Raw genomic sequence first — 20,798 nt, forward strand, 5'->3', positions numbered from 1 at the left:
GAGAGCCAGGCTCATTAATAATAATAAAAATAATAATAACTAGAGCAAAGCTCGTTGCAAAGCAACGAGTAGGTCTTCCGTCCAGTTTCGACCGGAAATGACGTTCACAGGAGAAAGCAATGCGTTAAGACACCTCCAGTGACATTAAGAGGCAATCCACTGTAAATCAGGCAGGTTTGTATTGATAGGCGGCACATCGAATGTGACGAATATTTGAAATTTTATTGAAAACAACATCAATGTAGTCCAAATGGAATAATGTAATCGAAGATTTGTTTTAAAGTTGCTTATTTATAGTCTGTCCCACCAAGTTACTGTAAGCACTTTTCGCATAAAATCTCAAGATATATAAATACCTTGGCTTTCAACCCAGTTCCGATCAATAGATCATTTTTTTTCCAACCTTCCACCGTTTATCCGAACCCTCGAGGTCAACCAGTGTATACACACGGCGGCAAATTCAAAGTCTACGGAGATTTAACATTGTCAAAATGGCCACCACTTCGGAAGGGGATCATCCATTGTTCGTAATTTTTCGTACGTCGTCGTCAGTAAGGAAATGACGTCACACACGTTCGGGAGTGCTCAATGGTTATCGACGTCCGAAAAACCTATAACGCCCGAGACTTCCAAGTATATATTTATACTACAAGAAATATTACTTTTTCAACAAACTTTCATACCCAGACTGAGACCCAAAGGACCAAAGATTCATAAAAGGGTTAGTCACTGCATAAAGGCAAAGAGGTATGACTCAATTCATACATAACATTTCGATAGAATAATCGAGGCTAGGCTACTGAAAATTTAGCTCAAGTAAAATTAGTTTTATAATTTAAAGCCAACACGTATAACATTAGGAGATCAATCAAAGTAATATCACTAGGATTAAGATTTTTAAAAATTATAATTGCTGCCTTACCTTAACGTTTCACTTTAGCTTTCCTTATAAATCCAACTCCTTTAAGTTTGTTAAAAAACTGTAACACACGGTCAAAATAAGTCATATTATCGTTTCTATGTCACAGTATGTGAACAAGTGATGTCCTCACATGCACATGCCACAGTATTTCTTGACTTTGTTATACTTCCAACTCTTTGAACACATAAATCCTTCGTTGATATTTTCATTTTTAATCTCAGTGCAAAACAACGTTTGTTGTCTGCATCAATTAAACTACGTCACCAATGAATTTTGACCTTGCCCTTCCAAACCTTCCTGTAATGTATCGGTGTTAGGTAAATTCAGACCCAGGATATACATTTTTGTTTACCTTAAATATAACAGAATGCCAAAATTTAAAATATTCCTATACACATAAAATTAAAATACATAACACAAGTGTGAAGGATTATGATTTTTAAAAATATATTATAATTTTTTTCCTTTCCCTATTTCAATAAAAAAAATTTAACAGAAAGCCTTTTAATTTTTATGAGTTTTCAGAACAAAAATTTTCATTGCAGGAATCTGAATAGCTGCCTGGTGCAACTACAAGATAGAAAAGCACAAACATGTACATTATACATATAAAGCCATAAGTACCTGCAGATACATATATATTGAAGGTATGAAATAATGCAGGTTTCTTGAGTTTAATTTTTGAGTCCCAGCAATTTTTTTTCCTTTTGTATTTGTAAATTTTTAAAGTAAGTTTATTCATTGACAGTTCCCTAGTACGCAAACATACATATATGCCTATATCATATACCTAGTAGTGTATCAGCTCTGATACAGATGTTTTGGACTAGGTGAGTCAGTGCCTTGTAAGGCCAAAAAAATAATTATCTTGTTTCCTGCTACCAGCCTGAAAAAAAATTGGGTAGGTAGGCAGGAAAATTATTTTTAATTTTTTAATTTCTTTTTATTTTCGATATGAACTAATACAAAACCAAATTAAACATGCCATAGACCAATATATTCATTACAAATTAAAATTTGTCTTTTGATGCATGACTCAAGTGGTATGTTATGAAAGTCTATATTTAAAACAAATACATGTAGTATCATAAAATATCACTTGAATATACATTATTTTTTCCAGTTTTGGAACATGAAATTACAGAAATTCCAGATTTTTTCCGAAACTTAAAAAACTTTAGGGTCAGGTGCAAGGTAACAGGAAACAAGACTATTATTTTTTTGGGGCCTAAGTAGAGCTGTCTCGCCCTCGAGGCTGAGATATCTCTGTCTCGGCCCATTGTCAAGGGGCTGTCTCACCCACAAATGTCAAATCATTATTTCTGTTTATTTGTGTAAATTAAGAATAAAATTCATATTTAAGTAATATAAGTAAGAGATTTTATATCAAAAATTTGATATAAATTCTTTAAAAATTATTTATTCATGGTAGAATATTGAGAAAATTGTTTTTAAAATTGTAAAATACTTTGGAATCATTTTATTATACCTGTCTAAAATAGGCAAAGTAATTTTGAAATACTTTAACAGTAAAACTCATTTAGTACGAACACAGATATTGCGAATTCACAGATATAGCAAGGTAACCTTGGATCCCCAGCTATGTAAATGTAATGAATTCCTTATACGGATAAACAAATTGTGGTTATAGATAAGTATTTCCATAGGTCCCATTGACTTTTCTTAAACAGAGTTTTACTATATCAGGTAAACATTTTGACTTTTTACAAGACCTTTCTGAGAACTTCAAACAACCTTAAAGGATATTGAGAAGTTATAAACATTATCATGATAAAATGAAAACTTTTGCATGAAGAGATTTAATTTTTCAAAATTCATTTTGAGATTCTGAATTAAATTATAAATTAAAGAGTTATCCTTCTTGGCTGAGGATCCAAGTACCTTAAACAAGTCTTGTAAAATTATAATTGCTTGAAACATAAAACAGTTTTAGATTATAGGATAACCAGTTTGTTTGAACTGTTTTCATTGTTTTATTAAGTAAAATTTAAAAATATTTTAAAAGATAAATGAATTGTTTGTCCTATATTTAAGGATATTAGATCAAAATCAGAAGAATAAATGTCTATAAAAGTTAAGCGCCCACTGATGCTGGAGTCCATGCTGTAGAAAAGACATGAAACAGAAGTGAGAAAATGTCGACATCAGTCATTTATGACTGAAGATGGAGATTGTCTCTTTTCTAAAATTTCCGAGGAAAATGGTGTTGTCTGGCTCATCCAATGATCACTCCATTTGCAGACTACCAGGTAATCTTTGGTTTTGTCAATACTTTGTGCCTGAAAAAAAAAAATGATAAAACATTTTAATTCGTCATAAAGATTTCACTTTTCAGTGCATAAAAAATACTTTTTAAATTGTGCAAAGTGAAATTTAAAGATACAATACAAATTCAGATTGGCTCATCATATTAATATGAAATGTTTACTTATTAAAAATACCTATACTTGGTCAATTCTCATTTTCAGGTTCCAATCTGAAGTATACATAGGAAGAGCAAAATCTTTCTCATTCATGTAAACACTTACTACCTGTGATCCAGAAGAATGTCCTGATTGTTTAGTCCAACATAAGATGGATTTCAATACGACACGTTATTCTGAAAATTGAGTGAACAGTTCTCTTAATGCAGGCATGTCTTTGTTACAATATCTCTGAGCTCTGTATGGTCATCAAAACTTTGGACTCTTGTGAATTATTCAACCTATAAAAACATAATTTTATAAGTAATAAAAGTATAATCAAATATTCTATGCTTCAGTTATAATTACATTTTTTTATTAATGTTTGTTTATTCCTTAAAATGGTGAGATTGTGCAGTATTAAAGGTGCTTAGACACAGATTTGCAGTTATTATTTTCTCAAATTTTCTGTAAAATATCACGACTTATATGACAAGAGGCTCATGAGCCACATAACTTATAATTACCTGGATAGCTTTGACCATGCAGTTCTTTACCAGATTTCCCCCTTGTTATACCTTTTGTGACCCAACCTAACCCATGTGGTCATAATTTGAACAATTTAAAATCTACACTACCCCACAATGATTTTGCCTAAGTTTCAGCTTTGCTTGCCTAGTACCGGTAATTCCCAAGAAGTTTTTTATTTATAGATTTTCTTGTATATTTCAATGTAAAACTTGGGTTCCCTATTGTGGTCCCACCCTACCCCAGGGGTCAGAATTTAAATAATTCAGAATCTACACCACCCCATGATGCTTCTACATAAGTTTCAACTTTTCTGGCCCAGTGGTTCTCGCAAAGAAGATTACGAATGCTGAGGGAAAAATATACACTTGAAAGATAAGAGGGAAAATTGTAACATGTATACACATCTGACAGGTGCTCAGAGCTTCAACAAGAGGCCCATGGGCGGCCAGGGCCACATCGCTCACCTGAGCACTGTGGCTAGGAAAAAAGTAGAATTGGTTTATTATTGAAAAGCTTAAATCCAAAAGTAGTCCCATGACCAATCACGGCTTTGCTATTCTCAAGAAGAAGATTTTTAAGGAATTTTCCTATATATTTCTATGTTAAACTTTGGTCGGCCATTGTGGCCCATCCCTACCCCCAGGGGTCATGATTTGAACAAACTTGAATCTACACGACCTGAGGATGCTTCCATATAAATATGATCAATTATGGCTTTGCTATTCTTGAGAAGAAGATTTTTAAAGAATTATCCTATATATTTCTATGTTAAACTTTGCTCGGCCATTTTGGCCCCGCCCTATCCCAAGGGGTCATGATTTGAACAAACTTGAATCTACACTACCTGAAGATGTTTTCCCATAATGTCTTTCCTGGCACAGTGGTTCTTGAGAAGAAGATTTTTTAAACATGCCAACAAATTTTCATTAATTCCCAATTATCTCCCCTTGAATGAGGACGTGGCCCTTCATTTGAACAAATTTGAATCCCCTTTACCCAAGGATACTTTGGTTGAAATTGGCCCAGCGGTTCTTGAGAAGATGTCGAAAATGTGAAAAGTTTACGGACAGACAGCTAGACAGACAGACGGACGCCGGACAAAATGTGATCAGAAAAGCTCACTTGAGCCTTCGGCTCAGGTGAGCTAAAAATCATTCGCAATACATCTATTTAAAAAAGACAGGATATTTTGAAGATCTTGAACATTATAGTAAACTTACTGCTTTTGTTATGCATATCATCTTTACTTTAGCCAAAGGTTTCTGGTCTGCTTCTCTCCTTATACCTGTATACTGCAGTGGCTAAACCAAGCTTAACATTGCTGAAAGAAGAGAAAGTGTCATAAAGAGTACAGGACATCAATTTCGTTATAAACTATAGTGTTTCAAGAAACACATATGTCACCTGCTTTAAGTTGAAATCATCATAAATAATTACCGTATAAGCAGAATTTTTAGTGAGGATTTAATTTTGGCATTATTAGCGAGGGTGCCGAGATCGCTAAAATTGAAAATCGCAAAAATTAATTGCGTTCTATTTGCAATTGCTTATTTAGTGGGGATTTTGAAATCGCTAAAATTACATCTCACTAAAAATAAAATACCAATTTTTTAGGTAAAATCGCTAAATTTGCGTCTCACTAAAATTTCCACTTATACGGTATTTATCATTTTACATGTGTTACATGTTTCAAAGCAATTGTCACATTGCACAATCCACTTTGTGGGATTCCATCCCAATGTATTTTCATAATATTCATGATATTTAAGATATCAGTTTGTGTGGTTTACTGAATATCATACAGTTTAAAAGAACAGTTTTATGAGCTCATAAACATGTATATAATTAATGTTAATTATCAACACCCATCACTGAATATTCAAAAGTCTTTAGTTAATTTAAATTTTCTGGGGTATCTTTGTAAAGTAGGTCAAAGTTCAAGTCAACCAAATACAGTACTAGCAAATAAGGACAACTATATAAACAAATTTCTTTGATGTACTCAGACTGACCCATTAAAACTGTCCCAACCCAATAATTTTTTCAGCACTTTGAATTTTTGATTTTTTTAAAAAAATTTGTTTATTTATTAAAAATGGATACTGTTTCCTTTTAAAATTGTGGACTCTTTTAGATTATTTTTTTTTAATGATAAATATTTCATATGTCTATATATCCAGTGTGTATTGAAAATATTAATAAATTTCTGAGTCTGAAATTTTTTAATGACACTTTGATATCAATTTGATCAATACCATTAAGCCAGAAAAAAAGATACCTACCTACCCATCTTGAAAAATGTGTGTCAGAGTACATCAAACAAAAATAATTTAATTATGGCCTACGGTTTTTAAAAACAAGTACTTTAAATAAAAATCTAGGAATTAAGGAAATAGAAATTTTCAAATTAAGTTCACATTTGAGCAGTACAGGACTTTACAGAAAAAATGATGCTGTTGAGGCCATGTGCAGCTTTAAAATAGTCTTGCCCTCTCCCAACTCAGGATTAGGTAAGGTAGGTAGATGAGAAAATTATTCTCAGAAAAAGTAATTATAAATTTTAAATAATTTATTCTCCAGAATACAAAAAAAGTTAATTGCTTCCTGGAGATTTAAAAAAAGAAGTTTTGAGTCACTTTAGCCAGTTGGTTGGGACAGGGCAATCAAAATTTTTTTTTGAGATGACCATATGAGACTGAGAATTTGAACTCTGAACATGTGCATGACAGCTAGTATTAATGGAAAATTCCCTCTGATGTTACATGTATATCAATTTTATTTTAAAGACTGTACTCAGATGAAATGATTCAGCCTATCTAAACTTCTTATGCTGATCAAATTATACAGACATGTTCTTTAATTTATTTTTTCTGTTTCCTTTCATGAATATGCTACATATATAATTACTTTCTCATTTTCTGAAACAGTTCATACATATTCATCTACCTTATGCCTGGTTCTGCTAATTAATTCATCAATAGGCATGCATGTACATAAATGTCCATTAAAGAACTCGATCAATCCAAAGACTTGATGAAAAAATACATGCACATTTTAATATTATAAAAAAGTTTTGAAAAATATTCCAAAATGTGTTATCTATTGAAAACTCTGTTTTGAAGTCCCCAGGGTGTTGACACTACACATAAATGAAAAAATAAAAATGCACTTTTGATCTCTAGCTTGTTATTTATTTGCCAAATGCATGTATACTCATGAAATGATATAAATTGAAAATGAAAGTAGGAACAAATTTTTTTAAACTTTAGTTACTATGTTAACTACCTGTTATTTTCTTTTTTGGTATCATTTAACCTAATTGTATAACCATATCCGTGTTCTTTTATAATCATAGAAACACCCCTTAACATTTTTCACACATGGGCTTACATACAGACCGTTACAGAACACTAACGGTAAACCATTGAGCACTAACAACAAGAGAGCTGTTGTTCTAATCAGACTAATGTCAGCAATATCACGCGTTTTGAAATATACATATTCTTAGCATTTGTAGACACTTCTTTCTTGTGTGCATATAAGCTAGTAAAACAACAACAGCTACAAAAAAAAACCCATAGAATAAATAAACAACTTACGTTTAAAACACTGGGCCTGGCGAGCTTGCATCATCATGTCAACAGCCATTATCCACAAGTTGTACTTCGTTAGATTCGGATTATTTTCTCGTAGTTTATAATTAAATTTGTTAAATGCTGTTAAAATTTATTTTAATTCAAAGTAAAAGTTAAATTATCAATAAAAGCAATTTAAATTACTTCCTTTAATTTTTAACGATTTTTTGGAAATTTACTTTGCAAAGAACGACTACTCCCTTCGAAAACTGGTTCCCGGCCCCTTAATCTAGACGCTAATGGACGAGTTTACCATGTTAAATCTCCGTAGACTTTGAATTTGCCGCCGTGTGTTTACACTGGTTGACCTCGAGGGTTCGGATAAATGGAGGAAGGTTGGAAAAAAAATGATCTATCAATCGGAACTGGGTTGAAGGCCAAGGTATTTATATATTTTGAGATACTATGCGAAAAGTGCTTACAGTAACTTGGTGGGACAGACTATAGTAAAATATCCTTTTGTTTCGTGTTCTTGAATTCCCCTATGTAAACCATTGAATTTAGGTCAGAAAAAACGAACTGTAATTTCCAATACTTATATAACAGGACTATAATTCACGCTGAACTAAATCTAGAAATATTTCGTCTTTCAGTTTCAAAAAAAAAAATTGGTGGGCAAAACACTTTTGATGGTAGTTTTCTGTCAAAATATATAGACGTTTTAAAGAAATTTTGCGATGTAAGAGTTACCTTCCGTGGCATCGGTAAATCTGCTAAACACCTTACTATCGAAATCCTAGTGAAATATTTAGAATATATACAGAAAATAAAAATATTTAACAAAAACTTACTTCTTTATTTTCAACATAGTATTCATTTTCGCCTCCAAACGTAATATTTAGATTAAGATTGGCAGTATTATTCAGGTTGAATCCACGTTTCCATTGATGTATCAGTGACGTCATACACCTGACTAATATTGCGTCACAATTAAATAGTTACAAGTTTTCCAAAGAAGTTTGTAAAGTCTTTGCATAAAAGCGCAAATAAAACGATTAAAAATAAATAATTTCTCTTCTTCTGTTCAATTACACTGTACTTTTCAGAGTGCATTATCCTACATGTTAAATAACCATATATTTTTATATAACATTTTTGAATACGTTTTCCTATTATATCACAAATGTAATAAGTTTCGCTATAAACCCTGAAAAATGCCGAGTCACACCGGAAACAGTTATGTCAACCCTCGTCGGAATCAGTTATGTCACTATTTCGATCACGTTCACGTGTTTTTACGTTACGCATTTTTGCTCGGGTTCGAGATGTTATGACGTCGGTTGCTAAGCAAATGTAAACAACGGAGCGTTATTCTTAACGTCAAAAAAGCATTTCTGGATTATTTGTGAAAATTTCAACGATTTTTAATGATTTAATTTTTTTTTTAATTTTAAAAATGTCATATAACATATACCACATGGCTTCTCGGGCGACTATACCAGAATATTTGCCCCTCGGTGACAGGAAAGCCCTGGAGTGTTATGTCACCCTCTGCCTTCGGCATCGGGTGACATAACACTCCAGGGCTTTCCTGTCACCTCGGGGCAAATATTCTGGTATGTCACCCTCGAAGCCATGTGATATATGTATAATATAGGCTAAAATGTATTTTTTTCACGGGCGACGTCTCAGCTAGAAGTCCCTTTTGAAAGGTAATTTTGTACATGTCCGAGAACTAATTTTTTAAACTGATTTACTAGGCTATGCGTACAAATAATTAATTGTTTATATTGAATATTTCGTATAAAATTGGGATGTGAGCTTTTCTGATCACATTTTGTCCGTCGTTCGTCCGTCCGTCCGTTCCGTCCGTCTGTAGACTTTTCACATTTTTGACTTCTTCTCAAGAACCACTTGGCCAATTTTGACCAAACTTGGTACAAAGCATCCTTGGGTAAAGGGGAATTAAAATTTTTAAAATGAAGGGACATATCCCCTCGCAAGGGGAGATAATCAAGAAAAGACAAAAATAGAGTGGGGTCATTAAAAATCTTCTTCTCAAGAACCATTGGGCCAGTAAAGCTGAAACTTATGTGGAAGCATTCTGGGGTAGTGTAGATTCTAAATTGTTCAAATCATGACCCACGGGGGATGGGTGGGGCCACAATGGGGAATCAAAGTTTTACATAAAAATATATAGGAAAAATCTTTGAAAATCTTCTCAAGAACCACTGGGCCAGAAAAGCTGAAACTCATGTGGAAGCACCCTGGGGTAGTGTAGATTCTAAATTATTCAAATCATGACCCCTTAGGGTAGGGTGGGGCTACAATGGGGAATCAGAGTTTTACATAGAAATATATAGGAAAAATCTTTGAAATACTTCTTCTCAAGAACCACTGGGCCAAAAAAGCTGAAACTTATGTGGAAGCACCCTGGTATAGTGTAGATTCTAAATTGTTCAAATCATGACCCCCGGGGGAAGGGCGGGGCCACAATAGGGAATCAAAGTTTTACATAGAAATATATAGGAAAAATCTTTGAAATACTTCTTCTCAAGAACCACTGGGCCAAAAAAAATGAAACTTATGTGGAAGCATCATGGTATAGTGTAGATTCTAAATTGTTCAAATCATGACCCCTGGGGGAAGGGCGGGGCCACAATGGGGAATCAAAGTTTTATATAGAAATATATAGGAAATATCTTTGAAAATCTTCTTCTCAAGAATTACTGGGCCAGAAAAGCTGAAACCTCATGTGGAAGCATCCTGGTATAGTGTAGATTCTAAATTGTTCAAATCATGACCCCCGGGGGGAAGGGCGGGGCCACAATGGGGAATCAAAGTTTTATATAGAAATATATAGGAAAAATCTTTGAAAATCTTCTTCTCAAGAACCACTGGGCCAGAAAAGCTTAAACTTATGTGAAAGCATTCTGGGGTAGTATAGATTTTAAATTATTCAAATCATGACCCCTGAGGGAAGGGAAGGGCAACAATAGGGAATATCTAAGTTTTACATAGAAATATATAGGAAAAATCTTTGAAAATCTTCTTCTCAAGAACCACTGGGCCAGAAAAGCTGAAACTTATGTGCACATGGAAGGATCATGGGGTAGTGTAGATTTCAAAGTGTCTAAATTATTATTGGTGGGGTAGGGTGGGGATGCATTATGTATTACAAGGGAGAAATCTGGTAAAGAACCGAATGGTCAAAGCTTCTCAGGTGAGCGATTTGGCCCATGGGCCTCTTGTTTTAAATTTTTTCTTAAAATTAAAAACCTTGAGCAGAGGATTTGTAAAACTGAAAATAAAATAAATCCTGGCCTTAGATATGTAATTAGTTCATTAGCATATTAACCAGGAGCAAAGGATAAGATGTTCAAAGAATTCATGCAATTCACTATATAATCATTAGAGCCCCACCCTAAAAAAAGAACCACTGACCCTGGGGCCATAAAATTCACAATCTTGGTAGAGGCACGCTTGCTCATCATAACTATGGACTTAGTTAGTTTATTTAATACCCAGGAGCAGAGAAGATTTTCAAAGAATTCAATCACATGTATTTTCACTATATAATCAATAGAGCCCCGCCCTAACACTAGAACCCCTGACCCTGGGGCCATAAAATTCACAATTTTGGAAGAGGCACACTTGCTCATTATAACTATGTACTTAGTTGGTTTATTTAATACCCAGGAGCAGAGAAGATTTTCAAAGAAATAATGCATTTTCACTACCTACTTATTTAGCCCCGCCCAAGCACTAGAACCCCTGACCCCAGGGCCATGAATTTCACAATTTTGGTAGAGGACTCATTGCTGATTACAATCATGCAAACAGTTTGACTGCTTGATGTCCAGGAGTAAAGAAGAAGATTTTTAAAGATTGCATTAATTTTAGTGGTTTTGGCCCCACCCCTCAGACCCCAGGGGGCAGGGACCATGAAATTCACAATTTTTGTTCCCCTTCATCCATAGATGCTGTATACAAAATTTGGTTGAAATTGGTTTAGCGGTTTCAGAGAAGAAGCTGAAAATGGTCAAATGTTAACACACGACGAACGACGGACGACGTCGGACAAACACGGATGGCAATAGGTCACCTGAGTGACTCAGGTGACCTAAAAACGGACACCGATGTTTTCGTAAAATTAAAAACAAAAAAATTAAGTATATTTTTTTTAATAAAACAAAAACCTCATTTACATACCAGATAATTTGTACGCACACAAACTCTCGCATATATACCACTGTTTTTATGTTTTGTCAATAAATATTTGTTTTTAACTTGGTATTGCTCTTTTCTTCACAATATTAAACAAGAAGTTCTGACGTACTCCATGTATATTGTTCGTGTAATTGAAATACATTTTTACACACAGAGAAGTTTTATACAACAAACCTGTTAGCTCTTAAAAGGATGCTGTGTTAAAATACACATCTTATCAACATTGATATTATTCCTGCGAAACTGAAATTTTCATAACACATGGGTAAAGGTGCAAAGGAAAAATATATTACAAATTTGAAGACTGTGATCAGTGATATAAATGATCAACCGTCTCTAATATGAATATAATGGCAGTTTGCATGTTTTGCAATGGGAAACCCAAAATATGTGTAGGATGAAAAAGTAATAGAAGCACAACGGCGAAATGTAATAAAGATTCTATGAAAATTTTGTTCAGTGGTGTTAGAGGAGTTGCGGATAAGTGATGGGTATACCTAAAGTGTAACAAACAGATGGACAGAAAATCATGATTAATAAATTCCCTTCCGCTTTTCAAGCAGTGGGTATAAAAGAGGACTAATGTAGGCAGGCAAGCATTATGGCCCATGCATTTTTTTGCTATTCAATGTCTCTGAACGTCTTTCTCGATCAAGATTGTTCCAACTCAAAAAAATGTGAAACAGTTGTCTGTATTTAAAAACACAGATATAATAATAATTAATACATGTAATATTGTTCACTCACTTAACCTCCCGATCAAAGATTTTATTTACACCATGTTCAACTCCCATGAGTGCTTTCAGTACTTTGATTTTCTGATGCATTTGCAGAATATTTCTAGTTTTTGAAACCGATCCCGATTGAAATAAAACCGATCCCGATTGAAAATAATGCAAAATGTGTAAAGTTATAAAACCAAAGACAACTGCCACCCATGTAAAAAAAATAAATCAAGTAATTTTTTGGCCATATTACAACAAAAGAGCCAAATTTAACATTACAATTATAGTATTTCCTTCTTTTTATAATTCCGGCCGGGATCGGTTTAATTGTGAAAAATTGTAAAACATAGGTAAATTTGACTCCTTTTATTTCTCTCAATATACGGGTGCCAACTGATTTTATTGAGTGACTCAAAAATTTGTACTTTGTATTCATAATAACATGAGAAAAAAAATCTGTCATTGAAATGTATTGAGTTTTATAACGTAATGAAAATTGGATAATGAATTCAAAAAGTTACTTGCTAAACTCAATTTTGGACCACATATTTTTTTTCTAAAGAAATATAAATTGGAGTCTTATTCATTACTAAAATTAAAGATAAGAGTCTATGGTATAAATAATATTGATAGACACATCCAGGTTTTGCGTATCTGGTACATATAAAACAAAATAAAAACGAAATAATTTTTTTTTACCCCCATGTTGACCTTTTTGCACTTAAAATTGAGCACTTACCAAAAATAGGACTAGAGGAGCACTAATTTTTTTTGATGTTGTCATGTGTAAACACTTGCTTAAATAGGTCTATATGCAAAAAATAATAAAAATCCATGACATGCGATGTGCCACCCATTGCCTGATTTTCAGTGGACTGCCTCTTAAGATTTTAAAGTTTTCAAATTTGCGTGAAAACCTGCAAAATAGGCTATTTTTGACTACTTCCGGTTTTCACCGGAAGTGATATCAAAGGATGGAAAATTTGGTTGGACGCTTATAGTGCCCTTACTTAACGAATAACATGTCAAAAAACCCGCAAAATTAGCATTTTCTGACTACTTCTGTTTTTACCGGAAGTGACGTCATTTGACGGATTAAGAAATTTTATCCTCATTTTCGGTTGACATTAAAGGCAAAAGTACTAAAGAAATTTGAAAAAATGAAATAAAACCATTTTATTCTATTTCTTTCGACGCAAGAGAGGAAGTTAAATTTTTCGACTACTTCCGGTTTACACCGGAAGTTATTGCAATGGATACGTTTTGTTGACGATTGTTATTGTTATTATAAGTTTTATTAGCCTTTATTCAAAATGATTAAATTTTTCAAAAAAATTTGTGAAATTTAATATCACTTCCTGTGTCGACCGGAAGTGACGGACGCAAAATCAAACGACGCCATGCATAACTCTAAGTGATGTTTTATCATCCCCGAAAATATCGTGATTCAATCTTGAGAAGAAGCTGCTTGGACAAAATGGCAATTTAAAAATAGAAAATCGGACGAAAAATGTGACCGGAAGTGATTTTTCAAAAAATAAAAAAAATGGTCTGGAGATATTATAACAATGCATCATTCCTGAAAAAATCTTTTAAATCGGTTCAGTAGTTTCCGAGAAATCACGTGTACTATGAAAAGGGAATAATAATAATAATAGGAAACAAGAAAAACAGTAAGGTCTTCCGAAGGAAGTCGGAAGACCTTAATAATAATAATAATAATAATAATAATAATACTTTATTTAAAGAAGGTAACCTGATTAGTGCAAGCACTTTTCTTCCCCAGGGCCTTCTGACAATTAACAATTTAAAGATACATAGTTATACACATACAGACATATTATAAATGTATACATAAATATACAAATACAATTAAACAGGAATCACAAATTATTCTGACATTGTTTAACATATTGTTTTACTTGTCTCTTGAAAGCATTAAGAGTTGGTGACATTTTTATGTGCACCGGTAAAGCATTCCATAATATGGTGCCAGAGTACTGGAATGAATTTTCAAAAAGTTTACATTTATGAATTGGCACACACAAATCAACATTGGATTCAGATCGAAGAGTATATTGGTTATTAATTTGAAATTTAATCATTTCATGTAAATAAGTAGGACAATAATTAAAGACGGATTTATATAACAATACATATTTATTTACAGTAAGCTGTTCATAAACAGTATCAAGTTTATCAAAAAGGGGTCTAGAGGGTGCATCAGGGGGATCATCTGAAATATACCTTGCAGCACGTTTTTGAAGTTTATGAACTCTGTCAAGATTTGATCTGGACGTATTTCCCCAAATTGTTAGGCAGTAATCAATGGTAGGCATAATGTATGCATTATAAAACAATTTACGTGTTTCGAGAGGCAGATATTTTTTAATTCTACGGAGTGCAGAAATTTTACGTGACAGAGTTTTACACACATGGTCGATATGTACATTGTATTGTAAAGAATTATCTAAATATACTCCAAGAATTTTTTCATGTGTTACATTGTCTAATTTCTGGTTCGAAACGTATAAAGGAAAATCATGGTCTAAGAATTTTGATCTCTTTTGATGTGTCCCTATTAACATGCATTTAGTTTTTGAGGCATTAAGTATCATTTGATTTTGAGTGCACCATTTTTCTATACAGGCAATATCCATTGATAATGAATTTACTCTAGATTGGGAATCTTTGCCGGAAGCATGTAAAGTGGCATCATCGGCAAACAAATCTATGTTTGAATTTTTGATATAAAGAGGAAGATCATTAATGTACATTAAAAACAGAAGAGGACCTAGTATAGACCCCTGTGGAACTCCCGCTGTGACTTGCTGATAAGAGGATTCTTTGTTAGACAGATGGACACTTTGAAGTCTGTCACTTAAATACGATCGAAACCAATGTAAAGTTATTTCATCAAAATTATAACATTGTAGCTTTTTAAGAAGAATTTCATGATTTACTAAGTCAAATGCCTTACTGAAGTCGAGAAAGACAGTACCAACAAGTTTGCCTTGGTCCATTTCATATAACCATTTATCTGTAATTTTTGTAAGGGCTGTTTGACATGAATGCAGTTCTCTGAAACCTGATTGAGATTCTATTAAAAGATCAAAGTCTGACAATAGTAATCGTACATATTTTGCCACATGTTTTTCTATAATTTTTGATAATGTGGGTAAAATAGAAATGGGCCTGTAGTTATTTGGATCTAGCTTGTTTCCCTTTCTATAAATAGGTGTAACTTTGGCAAGTTTAAAGCTTTTCGGGAAAATACCTGAAGTAATACTAGTATTTATTATATGGGTTACAGGTTTATGTATTATTTGTGCAGTAAGTTTTAATAAACGTGGACCGATGGTATCTACACCTGATGATTTAACAGAGTAGAATGGATTTCTAACATGAATCACGTTTATATTCTGATGAAAGAATTATTTTAAAACTATCAATATAAATGATAAGCCACTGACAGTGAGTTTTTCAATCCTAATACCACGGGCCGATTTTGTCAGAATCCGAATTAATCTGGCGCCGCAGCTGAATGTAAACAAATAGGCCAGTCTGGTTCCCTCTCCTGCTTTACCTCGTATGTGTAGAGAACTACGGTAACACTGATTATTAAAATTCCTTACGCTAATGAACTATGTTCTTTGACTTATGAAGTTTTCAAAGTCATTACTACTAATGTTTATTTTATATAGATAAAACTTCGTTTTATTTTTGTTGCTTTATTTAGCGTTTGTATTATCTCAAAAGCGGTTGAGAGTAAGAACTATATTTTTGCACGTAATGGCGACTATGGGGTCAACATCCTGCCTTGAACAGGATCACATAAGCTGGCAATTGCTCTTTGAGCAATAAGCCCGGCTAAAAATGGAAGACAACCAGACGATGTAACGTTGACCGGGTTTAAACTTGGCTCGGGGATGATTTTTCTACGTTGAATACTGAGATCTAAGATGTTGAATTTAGACCCTAGTCCGTTGAAAACTGAGCCGGGTCGTGGAATTTTGATCATGAAACCAGTTCTAAATTCAACAGCATAAAAGCACATATTTATGACATGGTTTTCACAACTGTGATTTAATCAATAGGCGTCGGGAAAGGGGGGGGGGGGGGTAGGGATGCTTAGCCCTCCTCCCACTTTTTAGCAAAGATATAAATAATTAATATAGACATTGAACAAAGTGAAATTGGTTTAACCCCCCCCCCCTTTCAACAGACACGTTACAGTGTAGTCAAAGAAAGAAGAGTAAGTCGTAGTGCTTGATAAAAAAAAATCGGATCCCTACACCCCCCCCCTTTACATGTAAATAGGATTTCGGGTTTTGACTACTAGTTTTGACAATGGATAAATTTTCTTTTCTATTTTTTTTTGTCAATTATTTTAAGAATTTGATTTTTTTTCTTTTTCAAATATCTACACAGAGAAAGTTCTCACAACCCAGCGGTATTCAAAGCTTTCGTTAAAGGTAAATGCAAAAGACATGTGAGAAATACAAATGACACTGCTCTCAGTATTATTCTACAAGACTTTAAGAAACACCTGTCAAGGAGAGGCTTCTCTGATACAGAAATAGATCCTATTATCACAGGAATAATTGGAACAGACAGAAATGATATCCTAAATAAAAGTAACGGCCAATTGGGACCCCACAATAAATTTGTTATGGTTACAAAAGTTATCGGATTAAAAAACGCATCTTAAAATACTGAAACGAAACGAAAACAGACACAAGATGCAAAGAAATATTTACCTCGAAACCAGTTAAAGCTTATAGCAAAGACAAAAGCAAAGGCGATTATGATATAATTTTTAGATCATGTTTACCACAAGAATACACTGCTAAGGTGGACCCCTGACGAGGTACTTAACACCACTTTTTAGGTAAACTCAGGTGACCTATTGCTATCTGTTTTCGTCCGTCGTAGTGCGTTAACATTTGAACATTTTCAGCTTCTTCTCTGCAACCACTGAACCAATTTCAACCAAATTTGGCACAAAGCATCTATGGGTGAGGTGAAGGGGAACAGAAATTGTGAATTTCGTGATCCCTGCCCCCCTAGGGCCTGAGGGGTGGGGCCAAAACCACTAAAATTAATGCAATCTTTGAAAATCGTCTTCTTTACTCCTGGACATCAAGCAGTCAAACTGTTTGCATGATTGTAATCAGCAATGAGTCTTCTACCAAAAATTCATGGCCCTGGGGTCAGGGGTTCTAGTGCTAGGGCGGGGCTAAATAAGTAGGTAGTGAAAATGCATTATTTCTTTTAAAATCTTCTTCTCTGCTCCTGGGTATTAAATAAACCAACTAAATGCATAGTTATGATGAGCAAGAGTGCCTCTACCAAAATTGTGAATTTTATGGCCCCAGGGTTAGGGGTTCTGGTGTAAGGGCGGGGCTCTATTGATAAGATTATATAGTGAAAATACATGAATTCTTTGAAAATCTTCTTCTCTGCTCCTGGGTATTAAATAAACTAACTAAGTACATAGTTATGATGAGCAAGAGTGCCTCTACCAAAATTGTGAATTTTATGGCCCCAGGGTCAGGGGTTCGTGTTTTAGGGTGGGGCTCTAATGATTATCTAGTGAAATGCATGAATTCTTTGAACATCTTATCCTTTGCTCCTGGTTAATATGCTAATGATCTAATTACATATTTAAGGCCAGGATTTATTTTATTTTCAGTTTTACAAACCCTCCGCTCAAGGTTTTGAATTTTCTGAAAAAAAATAAAACAATTTTTTGTTTAATTTGAGTCGGGATCAAGATTTTAAATTTACGAACTCGCACTTCCGGTTTTACGACGAAACGGCGGGTAATTTATATAAATAAAGCTAGATCTGAGAAGATAGCTTGGTTTAGTGTAAAATTCATCGATGATAGTGCCATTCAAAACGTTTCACCCGTTCAAAGGACAAATAAAATGCTGACAACTTTGTTGCACAATGACAATGCTGGTGAGATAATAATGTATTCGTTTCAAAAGTAACTGTAAATTATTTTCCTCCCCCAGGTTTTAAACTGCTCGTGGTAGCTATTGCATATTGCCAGGGACAAATATATACAAATATATACAAATATATACAGGCATGTAGTATCATTTGTATCAGGCAGAAAAATTATTTTAAACTTAATTGAAAAAAATGTTGACCTTACTCCCCAATACTCCCTGTCTGTTTTATGATAGGAATTATAATTTTAGGCATCAAGTAAATTTTAGAACAATGTATACACATTTACCTAACACATATTTAAAAATGAAGATATATTGAAAGACTTAAATAATTATTTAATATAACTTATTTTTTAAAATATATTTTGATCAACATCACAAAATTTATATAACTGGCCCAAACTGGCAGATGATGAAATAAGCAATTAAATGTTCTACTTTCCTATTTGTAAGCATTTTGTGTCCTGTGGTAAGGAGCCTATTAGGATAGCATAAAAAAGAATGTGCAAATGTTAATAATTGATTTATCAAAAAAAATATATATATATATATTTCCTTCTCCTTCGGGACTTTTTTATTCTCATGATCATAACTAAACCTAAACATAAAAAAATGCTGGCCTTGTAATGAAGAAAGGGGCTCTTTCAAAATAGATAATTTTAGGGCCGCTGGGTCAGGGGTACCGGGGGGGGGGGTACTTTGACTAAAAATAAATTAATGCTTTGAAATCTGCCCTTTGATAAGCAATGGTGCCTCTTTCAAAATTTTTGAATTTCATGGCTTTTGGATTAAAACACGAACTAAATACAATCGCTGGAAAGTTGTTACATGATACTCAGGTGACCTATAAGGCCCGTGGGCCTCTTGTTTTATTTTATGCCCTTTTCATACTTTTGTAGTTATTTATGGATGCGATTGATTTTAAAAAGTATTGTCAAAAAATTAACTTGCCATGCTTGAAGATAACTGAAATCCTGCACTGATCAAAATGTACATATATACACAGGATGATTTATTTCTATTACTCTTGAAAAGGGAAAAAATTGAAACCGAAATATAAGTATAGATAGAGGGGCTTGCTCCCGGCATGTAATAATTATTTATTTAAAATCATATGCCATAATAAGAAAACGCGTAGTTTTATTTATCAATAAATAATTATTACACGCCGGGATCAAGCCCCTGGGGTATAGAGATACTGATAAATCCCGTAAAACAACCTCCAAGTTCAAATAATGTTCAAACTCTGAGGCGGGGTCAATATTCAACAGGTCAATTTTCAACTTGTTGAGGTCATCAGGGATAAGAAAAAAAAATATCAAGCTGTTGTAAAATGACTCCGGGTATAAATTCAACGACTTTTGGTCTCAATTTCCAACGGAGAAAAAACACCCCTGGGTCAATATTCAACGTTGAAATATGACCCCGGTTCAATTTTTAACTCGGGTCAATATTCACCGTTACACCGGCCAAATTGGACAGAAAAAGAACAAATTGTCTTGCTTGAGGCGGTCCGTCAACGAGAGGACCGCCTCTTTGGGAAGATGAAGGGGCCGGAGGGTGTCAAAAACGTAAAAATCAAAGAGGGGGCTTGGGTGGAGGTCGCAGAGGCGGTGAATGCGTAAGTATCAGCATTTCTGTATGTATAACAATCGTGTACGTGTATATTCATAATCAATAGATCTATATCACCCGATGTTTCTTATACGACTCGTGATAAAGAACACGAAGTTATCCCTCTTACAGTTTGCTAAATATTAGAAATAGTCTACCTATCCACTCAGATAATTACGTTAGCTGGTATGAGATTTTTTTTTCAATTTGTGGCCACGAAATAAAAATCGTGGGAACGAAATAAAAATTCGTGGAAACGAAATAAAATTCGTGGGATTATCAATTACATGTATTTTTTCTGATTATTCTGTAATGCATATTTGGTTTTGAATGCAGCTTTTAAGTATAGCCTCAAGGGTACAAGTTTATAATTCACCTTTGCCGACATAAAGATTCTACCATCTCTGACAGATTTGGTTTCTAGCTAGTTTTGATATATTATATTCTCCCTCACTTCGTTCGTCAAAATATTATACAATTAGTCTAGTCCGAATTTGAATGAATAAGACATTGAACGCGAAGGTTACGTGACGTCAGACAAGATGGATGCCATTTTTTTCCCTCTCTTTAAAATCTGACGTTTTTCCATAAAAATCGGGTTTAAAGAACCATAAGTTTCACGGGAAGAGTTTTTGTAAGTCACCTATGCTAACTACCTTCCATGTGAAGACGAAGAGTGCTAAAAGACAAAATGGGAAGTAGTTATAAACAATCAGCTGATTGCGGTAAACAAACGGATTGCGGTAGGAGATCAAATACCTATACTACTCTACATGTTTACTCTCTTATCAAGACCATCACATATCAATGTACCG

At 33.8% G+C, this 20,798-nt stretch overlaps 1 long non-coding RNA gene across 1 annotated transcript; it reads right to left on the reverse strand.

Annotated features, from left to right (window-relative positions):
- Positions 1-2,468: 2,468 nt before the first annotated feature.
- Positions 2,469-7,528, reverse strand: LOC134269717 (uncharacterized). The gene is made up of 4 exons (XR_009992628.1): positions 7,476-7,528; positions 5,097-5,197; positions 3,472-3,647; positions 2,469-3,222 (listed from the first exon to the last, which is right to left on the reverse strand). It is a non-coding gene; the product is annotated as an uncharacterized LOC134269717 (long non-coding RNA).
- Between the last annotated feature and the right edge of the window lie 13,270 nt (positions 7,529-20,798).

Source organism: Saccostrea cucullata, unplaced genomic scaffold (genome assembly GCF_032062105.1).
Source record: "Saccostrea cucullata isolate Sc308-1 unplaced genomic scaffold, CSIRO_AGI_Scuc_v1 ctg382, whole genome shotgun sequence".
Taxonomy (NCBI): domain Eukaryota; kingdom Metazoa; phylum Mollusca; class Bivalvia; order Ostreida; family Ostreidae; genus Saccostrea; species Saccostrea cuccullata.